Genomic DNA, 10,232 nt, shown 5'->3' with positions numbered 1-10,232 from the left:
GCCCGAGAGTGCCAGGCCTGAGCTGGAGGCCAGGAACACGCGAGCAACACAAACCTTGTCGGGCTTGCACTCTACTGGGCGAGACACAGGCTCATCACACAGTCACACAACATAAGTGTGTAGTTATGGAGACCAGCTGTGGCCTGCGGATCGGGGAGGGCTTCTCTGCGGACCTGGAGAAGTTGACCAGATGAAAGGGTTGGGGGCGGGTGGGGGTGGGGCGGAAGAGGACAGTCCAGGTGGAGATGCCATCCTGTGTGAGAGACCCCGGGGAGCTGGGAATGACAGGAAGCCGGGGTGAGGGGGGAGACACAAGCCATCCCCTCCTAGGCATTTCCCTCTGAGAAACCTGCCAGCATGCAGCAGAGAAGGAGTAGGCAATGTTCACACCTGCACTGTTTGTATTTGTAAAAACATGGGAAACACCACAGAAGCTCATCCGCAGACGAGTGGGCAAATAAACTGTGAAATAGTCACACCGTGGAATATTATACAGCAGTGAAATTGAATGAACTTCAGATGCAGACACAGCAACACAGATCTATCCCAGAAATGATGTTGAGTGAAAAACGTAAGTCACAGAAAACTATATTCACCGTGGTGCAACTTTTAGAATGTATAATAAAAGCGAACCCCCCAGTATGCATATTTAGACACGTGCATTGGAAGAAAAAAATTTTTTTAAGGAAATTTGAAAAGAATGGTTATCTCGGGTGAATAGGTCAGGAGAGGAGAGGAGCCTACAGGTACATTCAGGTTATTGGTAATGTTCCAGTGCTTGGGTCGGATGGTGGTTTATTTCGTTATCCTGTGAATGAATAAATGAACGAATGAATGAATGAAAAAAGAGAGGGTGGGAGAATGGAGGGCAAAGGGCTAGAAAGCCAGATGAGAACTAGGTCACACAGGGCCTGTGGGACATGGTGAGGTCTTTCCCCGGAGAGTGCTGGAAAATCAGCAGAGGGTTTTAAGTGGACGCAAGATAGGATCAAACTTTATTTGGAAAAAGCATTCTCCAGCTACTCAAAGTGTGGTCCAGGGATCATCAGCTTCCATGTCACCTGGGAGCTGATTAGAACTGCGGACTCTCAGACCTACACAACTAGAATCTGTGTTTTAACAAGATACCCACATGGCTTGTGTGGATGTTGCAGTTAAGCCTGGACTTGCTGCTGGGAGGGGAGGGCATTGCAGAGCTCAAGTCTGAGACACCAAGAAGGAGGCAACAGCAGTAATCCAGGTAGAGATGCTGGTGATAGACAGCAGGGGAGATGGAGAAAATCGTATTCAAGCTACATTTAGGGGGTAAAATCAGCTCAGGTTGGGTTGAATGTGGGAGTGAGGCAGAGAGCAGGTCAAAAATGATTCTTTCGATACATTGTGGAAACCAGAGGAGTTTTTCATAAGACCGTTACCTGGCTCTCTGTGTTACTCAGGATAAATCACCATGGCTCCATTTACTGAGACATCCTTGGAACAGGTGCTCTGAGAAGCTCGCTATCGGCACATCTCATTTAATCTTTACAGCAGTACCACGAAGTAGGAACTGATCTCCTTTTACAGATGAAAACACCGAGCCTTGGCAAGAGACAGCCTGCCTGGCACACGTGTTGTAAGTGGAAGACCTGGGATTTGAATTCGAAGGTGACTCCAGAGGCTTTGCTCTCCACGTTTGTACTATTGCCACAGCCCCTGCCATGACATTCAGGTCCCTCTCCAATGTCAGTCTCATCCCTTCCCAGCACATTCCTCGACCCGGATGACTTGTTGGTCGATCAAAGGTGACACAAGTTCTTTGCTATTTCTCCCATTGTGAGATGGAGTCTAATTTTCCCGCTTTTGTACCTGGGCTGGACCGAGTGACTTGTTTGCCTGATAGAACAAGTGACATTCGTGGACTTTGAGTCTAGGTCATAAGAAGCCTTGCAGCTTCCACTGGGGCCTCTCAAAGTTCTCTCTGGGAACCCCAAGTTGCAATGTAGGAAGTCAAACTACCCTAGGACCGTCGCACGAGACAATCCACATGTAGTCACTGCAATTGACAATTCATCTGAGCATACTTTCCACCACCACCATCAAGGGACCAAAACATTAGTGAAGCCATGTTGGACCCTCCAGACCGGAACAGTTGCCAACTGATTATGTGACTTCGATCATGCCATGTGGAACAAAAGAACCTACCCAGCTGACACACTTCAGACCTGCAAAAGTGTGACATATAATAAAATGTTATTTGAAGCCACCAAATCTTGGGGTAGGTTGTTATGCAGCAGTAGATAACAGGGGTGCTGGCTCCTACCCACCTCAGCCCCTCTAGTATCTGATGCTCCTGATTCCATCGTAACACCTGGAGAAGCCTTTTCCCAGATCCTGGGCTATCAAAATTCGGCTTTCCAAGCAGGTCGAACACAAAAGAAAATAATCTGTCTGTATAACGCAAATCTTTGGTTTACTTGTGCTCTCCTCAGGTGCCCTTCACCTTTCTGCATGCTGCTCTGCGCCAGGCAGGCAGCCTGACCACTATGGACATACCTGTCAGCTCCCTTGACCTCTGGCTTCTGGTTGGGTTTGGCGGATAGGGGGCATCAGCTGGAGGACAGAGGGTGGGAGGAGAGAGAGGTCAGGATGTTTATTCCCTTTCTGCCCCCTTGTGCAGTTACTGGGTTAACTGTCTCTCAACCAGGGCCATGGCTCCTGGCAGGTGGTCCTCTCCATCCCTTTCTTGAAAGGCAATGATTCCTTTGTTACTAGCCTCAGGCTACTGCAACACCCTTTACTGGTTCCCCAGAAGCATTGTTTGAGACAAAGATTTACGTGCAGGTAGTTGATTTGGGGAGAAAAGGGGAGTGTAGAAGTAAGACAGGAAGTGAGAGAAGCCAATGTGAACAGGTTACCAGACCCAGCACCTGGAGTTCAAGCCCTTGAAAGGGAGATGATGTAGATAGAGTATGCCTGAGTTAACCCAATTGAGGTGCAAGGAAGGTTTATCTGCCATCACTCTCTTGCATTGTTTGGGAGTTGCTTCCAGGACGTGAACTTACTTATTGGCGCTCTTAGCTTCCTCAGCACACTGGATAAGCTTGCTCCCATGGCTAGAAAACATCCACGGGAGAGAGGGGGAAGAAGACGGGGAGAGGGGGGAGAGAGAGGGAGGAAGGGAGGGGAGAGAGGTGGACAGACAGACTCAGCTGCCATGTAGAGGTGATGCTGAGCATGGGTGGGCACTGACAGCTATACCCGCCCACGGCTTTTTGAATAATTTTTTATTTTCAGCTTTATTGAGATACAACCGATAAATAAGATAGTAAGATACTTAAGGTGTTCAGTGCGTTGATTTTATATATGTACATATACACTGTGAAAGATTCCCCCCATCAAGTTAATTAACACACCCATCACATATTTACCTCTTTTTTGGGGGTGAGGGTGAGGACATTTAAGTTCTACTCTCTTAGCAATTTCAGTTATATGATAGGGTTATCAACCATAGTCATCTTGTTATACATGAAATCCTCAGATCTTATTCATCTTAAAACTAAATGTGAATAATTCCTCTCCTCAATGAACGCCGTTTGAGTTTGTCACCTGGTTCCTGCCAGGATCCTGGGTGGAACAGGCTGGTCTTGAACTTCTCCATGTCGATACACAATAGGCCAATGTCTACAGAGTTGGAAGAAGGATGGAGAAGGCTGCCTTTCCAAAAATGTATTACCCACATAGTATGTCACTCAGATGTGAAGACAAGACAGATATAGTCTCAAACATGCAGGAATTCCAACTCTTGCATGTTCTTCCTGATAAATCTAGTTCAAGATCTAATTCCAACCAACAAAAAGAAGCAAATGCAAACAGAATTAATGAATAAGAACATCCTAATCTGAAACAATTCGTACCGTCCGGAGTATTATCTCCAGTTAAAGGCTGCATTTGTGACAATAGCTTTGGTAACTTAATGCTACAGCACCAGAAATTGTTAAAGTTCTGAAAGGTGAACATTATATAAGGAACAAAATCAGACTTTCAAGGCAGATGTATTAGTCAGGGTAATCCTAGCTACTGTAACTCATAGAATGTTACAAATATGCTAGAAATAAGAGTTCTTGCTCATGTAACAATTCTGGGTGGGTGGCAACTCTCTGCTCAGTCCTTCGGGGTCTGAGTCTACATGTGGGTCTCAAAGTTGCCCTGGGGGGTCATCTTTATTCCAGCCATTCAAGGGAGAAAGGGTATTAAGGAGTGTTTGGGGTTCTGAGGGACCAGGCTCACATTCAGGCATCATGGCTGGGTCATGCGGCCACACATAACTGCAGGGGAGGCTGGGAAAGACACCCAACAGCATGGCTGAAAGGAGCGTGGGGATGTGGGTGAGCTTCTAGCATCTGGCTGGAGTGGGAACGCATCTTCCTCGAGGAAGCCCTTTTGCTCCCCTTCCCAGAAAACTTGTCATCACCGTCTGTGTATTGGAGAGTCATGTGGCCTTGTCTAACCTTTCCAGCCAGGTGGATGGTCTTCACAGGTAGGACAGGTTCGACTTCCCCCAGACCTCCAGCCCTGACCAAGGGCCTGGTGGAGAGTAGGAGCTTGTTATGTGTTGAAGGAATGATGGAGTGTAAATGGGCAATTCAGTTCATTGTCCTCAAGCTCGAGATATATGGGAAGCCTTCACCTGAGTATGATTTGTATCTGGTCCTGTGCAGGGATCAGGCTGCCTTGGGTTAAGGGAAGGCAAGTCGATGCTTAGGGGGAAAGGGTAGGCCAATTAATCCCTCCCCAGCCCACATACTCATACAAAATCTGTGTCACAATAGCTACTATTTATCGAGCTGGTCACCATGAGAAGGAATTCCCATACATGATCTCATTTAAGTCCTCCCGGCGGCCCTGGGTGGTAAGCACTATGACCATCTCCATTCATTGGTAGAGAAACCAACGCTCAAAGTGGTCACGATAGTGAGAGACGAAGCTTGAATTTGGATGTGAACATGCCTGGACCTCAGAGTTGGTGCTCAGTATCCAGGAGCAATCAGGGTAGGTTGGACAGCAGCCAGGTCTGGGGGCAGAGCCACGGAAGGGTGGGTCACTTCATTCATTCCACACACAGTTCACTAGGCTGGCCCTACCCCCAGGCACTGAAGATACAGAGAAAAAACCTGCTCTCTGGTTGGTTCGCTCACAGTACTGCAGGGCAGCCAGCGTCATCAACTTGATACAATATAACAAGGGTCATTGTTTCTTCCTCGTTGGCGCTACTGTCTTCCTCTGTGAACTTCGGGCAAGTGACTGGGAAGTCAAGGGTTGCCAAGGCAAGTGCTGACAGAGCGGGTCTGGAATGCAGACGGTCTAGTCTCGGTTCCACCTCTCACACTTCTGGGTCTTGGGGAAAGTTCTCCCTGAGCCTCAAACTCCTCATCTGTCGAGTGGGGATAACACATAATACCAAGCTCATAGGATAATGTATAGATATACCTAACTCCCAGGACAATTCACATACATATCTAGCTCATGGGACCACGCAGACATACGTAGCTCGGAGGAGAGCGACGGAAGTGGGGACTGGGTGCTGTGGGAGCAGATAGATGCCCTCGTTAAATGCTGCCATGCTAAGCAATGATTTCAGTGATGCCAGATCCCGCTGTTATTCAAGAATAGCCGGAAACCGCGATTTTAATGTTTAAAACACGTGCGAATATCTCCTCATTTTAAAACTTTGCATGAGCTAAAGAATACATTTGTGGTCGGGTTTTGCCTCTGTGGACTCAATAAGTAAGGTCTCTGCTGATTCTGATCTTCTAGGATCTATGACTAGGAAAGAGGACAAAGGGGTCCCCAACTCATATTTATCAGTCAGAATTAGGATCAGTTTGCACACAACACAAAATCCTAAAATAACAGTAACAAAAACAAGAAAGAAGTTTATTTTTCAGTCATGTAAGGAAGTCCAAAGGTGGGCAATGCGTGGCTGATACAGCAACTCTGTGATGCTGGAGCCTTCCCTCTCTCTACTCTGCCATCCCCAGTATATCCTCATTGTCCAGTATAGCTGCTCGCACACCGGCCATCACATCAGGCATCCAGAGAGTAGAGTGGAAGAAGAGCTTTCTTCTTTAAAGATACTTCCTGATAGTCTCACGTCAAATTTCACTTACATAGTCATATGGCCACTCCTAATTGAAAAGGAGACTGGGAAATGTCTTGAGGTTGGAAAGCGAGAAAGCTAGCTAAAAAGGGGGTGCTGTTACTAAAGAAGAGGATAGTAGGTATTGGAAGGGAACGAGCCATACCTGCCACGTCACATAGCCTGACTGGTGAGGGGGGTGCGTGGATCCGTGGAGGGCTGTTATCAGACGGCCAGGCTCTGCTGTCCACCTCGCCTCTTCTGCCTCACGTGTCTTTGAGCCTCTTCCTGACCAAGAAGAGAACGAGAAAGAAAGAGTCCATTTTTTTTGAGACCCTCAACACACAGGGCTCTGCTTCTCCCTCTCTGAGCCCAGGCGTGTTTCCCTTCTGACTCCACAGCCCCAGCCCTGCTTCTCAAGGGCAGGGGCCTTGCCTCAATCTTTTTTGCACCCTGACAGGACTGGGCAGACTTGGGGCAGGTGGATATGAGTCTCCGGTGTGGCTCATTCCGAAGAAGTCAGATGTGGGCTTGATTGAGTCATTCATTTCTAAGTTGTAATATCAGAGTAACTCTTCCCCCCAAGACAGGAATATACCCGCTGTGTTTACGATGGAGCCCAAAGTCAATGCTCAAGGGGGAAACCTGAAAGAGTCACACCTGTCCTTGCAAACCCCTTAGGCAGGTGTCAGGTTGGACACAGGCACACAGCTGCTGGGTGAACCTGACACTTCCTCCAGGGCTCCTCCCTGTGTCTTGGTTAAGTGTTCCCGGTTTGTGCTGAGAAGCCATGTTGTGTTGGACAATATGTCTTTTCAGACCCTACAATCCCCCTCAGTGGGTCGTGATGCTCATGATGCTTATAGAGGGGAGAGGCGCATGGTCCCCAAGATGTAGAGTGACCAACCAGCCCCGGTGCCATGGGACTGAGAAGTTTCCGGGGATGCAGGACTTTCTGTGCAAAAACCAGGCCAGTCCCAGGGCAAACTGGGATGGTCGGTCACCCTATGAGACCGCCTGTCACAGCAGGCTCACTCCTCGAACACCCTCCCGGGACTGTCCTTGTCACACACGCAGCTTTAAAATGGTAGTTCCGTGCTTTTTCCGGCCCCACGCATCCTCCCCCACCTCACATAGCAAGGGCAACGGCAGAGTGGTTCAGAGGTGGGCTCTAGGACCCAGAAAGTCTGGGTCCAAACCCCAGCTTCATCACTCACCAGCTGAGAAGCAAGCCACTTCACTTCTCTCTGCCTCAGTTTCCTCATCTATAAAATGGAAATAAGAACAACTTCTACCCCATAAGGTTATTGCGGGGATTGAGTTAACGGACATAAAGCATTGAGAATGTACACAGGCTGCAGTCTCTTGTCTAAAACCCGAATGTCTCAGGGCCTTCACCAGTTTGGAGATTTTGAGAGCTTGGGGGTTTTTGAAGGCACATGTCGCATGCCATATAACACAGCGGTGGGGTCTGGGTTAGCCTCCCGTGATCAAACACAGTAGTATTTCTGCAGAGAATAAGGCATGAATACTCACGCATCTGTTCGGGTTAGGTTTTGGCCACCAAATAGATTCCGGTGCTAAACAATTATTTTGTTCAGAATGTTCTGGCCCTCAGAAGCGCAGGCCAGGGTTTTAGACCCATGTGAGGGTTTGCTGTTGTTATCATTCATGCACATCTGGTGAAACTGCCACATAATCACTTCTTAAGGACAACTCAGAACTGTTGTGACCGAGGCTCCCGTGGGTTCATGGGATTTCCTAGTGGGCCTTTCGGCACCAACGGCTCTAAACAAGTGTGAAAGGCTAGAAGGACACACCCTTTTCTTCTTTCTCTGCCCAGGCTCTCCATTTAGTGATTTCTCCCTGTTCCTTTCAATGTGGTGATGGTAGTGAGCGGGGAGGTTGCAAAATTCAAGTCTCCCAGAGCCTTTCCTAGTCCGAGCTGGGGGAGCCAGCAGGGCCCCCCGTGGGGGAGGTGGGCATAAGCTGTGGAGAAGTGATGAGTAAGCCAAGTTTCTGGCAAAGCTGCTGTGGGTTCCAGGCAGTGGTCTGGTCTGGGAAGCAGAGAGAATGGAGCCAAAGAGGGGTTTGTGGCCCCTCAGGAGCCCCTGGGCACCCACAGACACTGTCACACTTGCAGAAAAGGGTGCAAATGGGAATCTGGATGCTTCCTTAGTTGGGGTACGTTTGTTCTGAGCACTCCGAGAAATGTATGGTGGACAGGTGCTCAAAGTATTAAGGAGTTATAGTGGCTATGAGAGGGGAGGAAGAACTCCTCACCCCCACAGCCACAGAGAGAAGGCTCACCTGGAGCCCACCTCCGCACCTTGCAGGGCAGCCTCCCTGCCCTCCCACAGCGACGTTCCTGGTGCAGTGACCTGGCCATGGGACTATTTTACAAGTTCATTTCTTTCTGGATTTGATTTTCTGGGAGGGAAAATTGGTTCCTGCTTTTTGTCAGTGGAGCTTTGCAGTCAAGGACATGGGCCCCTTCCCACAGGGAGAGGGAAGAAGAAGATTGGGGCCAGGCTTTTCCTCCAGACAGACAAGCAGGACTCTCCCTTGGGGAGGGAGCTGTATGATGCCTGCCAGGCTTTCTGAGCCTTATGCAAATCATGGAATCAGAGAAGTCATGGCTTCCGCCCTCCACCATCCGGGTGTCTCCTTCTACTTTTGGCCACTTAGTTCCCCCTTCGCCCCAAATGGACCCTAGACTTTAACATCTTCCCCTTTTTCTCACTTCCTAATCCATCCTCCTCTCTGCTCACAAGTAAGAAAATTCCCGAGAAAAAGCCTTGGAGTAGGATTTAGGAGACCCCAGTCCAAGTTTCAGCTCTGTGCCCCTGCCCACTGTGACCTCGAGCTGATCCCTTGTCCTCTCAATTACTCCATATATCTGAGGGAAAGACTGAATTCGATTAGGAGCTGAAAAATCAAATGACTCTAGGAATCAGGCAGATTAAGGTCAGAGATCAGGTGAACTAGAAAATGCCAGTCAGTATGGTCACATGGTCCCAGCTAGCTGCAAGGGAGGCTGGGAAATATAGTCGAGCTGTGTTCTGGGAAGGAAAGGATATGGGTTTGGTGAAAGGTAGACTTTTGGTGACAGTCTCTGCCACAAGCTGGAAGCCTGGATTTTATGTGAAACCTTCTAATTTTTAAATAATGGCAAGTAATTAAAAATTTAAAAAAGACATTGTACGGATTAAAAACAAAACTTTCTTATGTGAGCCCACATGCTATCGGTCTATGGCCTCATCTTGCCCAAATGAGCTATGATTCTACAGGTGAGGCAGCTGCTCTCATCTGTTCAGGAAAACACACAGTCATTCTACAAACACCTACTCCATGCCAGGCCCTGTGACGGGCAGCGAGGACATGGAAAAAACAAAAGCAAAAAACCCCTCATTCCTTCCCTTGAACAGCTCACAGTTGTTTTTACCCCTGGCTAGAAAATAGTGTTCGATTTTAAGACTAAATTTGAGAGTTCTTTGCTATCCTGTTACGTTTTGACAGAAGAGAAGCCCTTAATGAGAAGAATGACTTCCTCGGGGGAAACTCTAGGCATAAGGACTTATCAGAAGAGCCGTGGACAGCGTCAGAAGCCCTGGCTGCAATGCCCTTTTTGAGCTTGACCATTCGGTGTGTGTGTGGGCTCAGGCCAGTGGTTCGTCCTGGCCAAGCCTCATCCTCCACCTCTGTAAAAAAGGGATAACGGTCTGTATTTCACAGGTCTGTGGGAAACGGAAGTGTGTAAAAGGCCGACCACAGTGCCTGGCACCCAGTAGATAGATGCATAGCATTTGTTCTCTTTGTTCTTGTGGGTGTGGCTCTGCCCCTTGCCCGTCCCATCCCGCCCCTTAAAGCAAGAGGCTGGAGGGAGGAATGTGCGCTCATTCCAGAGTTACATTACCATAACGAGCTCATTGATCATTGTGGTTGACATCAGCAAAGAACAGAAGCCTTGGGGGAACCCCAGAGGACTGGGGTGAGATTGGGAGCTGAGCCGGGCTCAGACTGTAGAGAAGAAAAGGCTTCATTCAGTTTAGGCCCCAGATCATAAGACAATACTGCCTTTGACACTGTCTCTGGGGTCAGAGCACTTCCTCCAACT

Source organism: Rousettus aegyptiacus, unplaced genomic scaffold (genome assembly GCF_014176215.1).
Source record: "Rousettus aegyptiacus isolate mRouAeg1 unplaced genomic scaffold, mRouAeg1.p scaffold_m13_p_12, whole genome shotgun sequence".
Taxonomy (NCBI): Eukaryota; Metazoa; Chordata; class Mammalia; order Chiroptera; family Pteropodidae; genus Rousettus; species Rousettus aegyptiacus.
The sequence above is the reverse complement of the archived record's forward strand: the minus strand, read 5'-3'. Positions refer to the sequence as shown.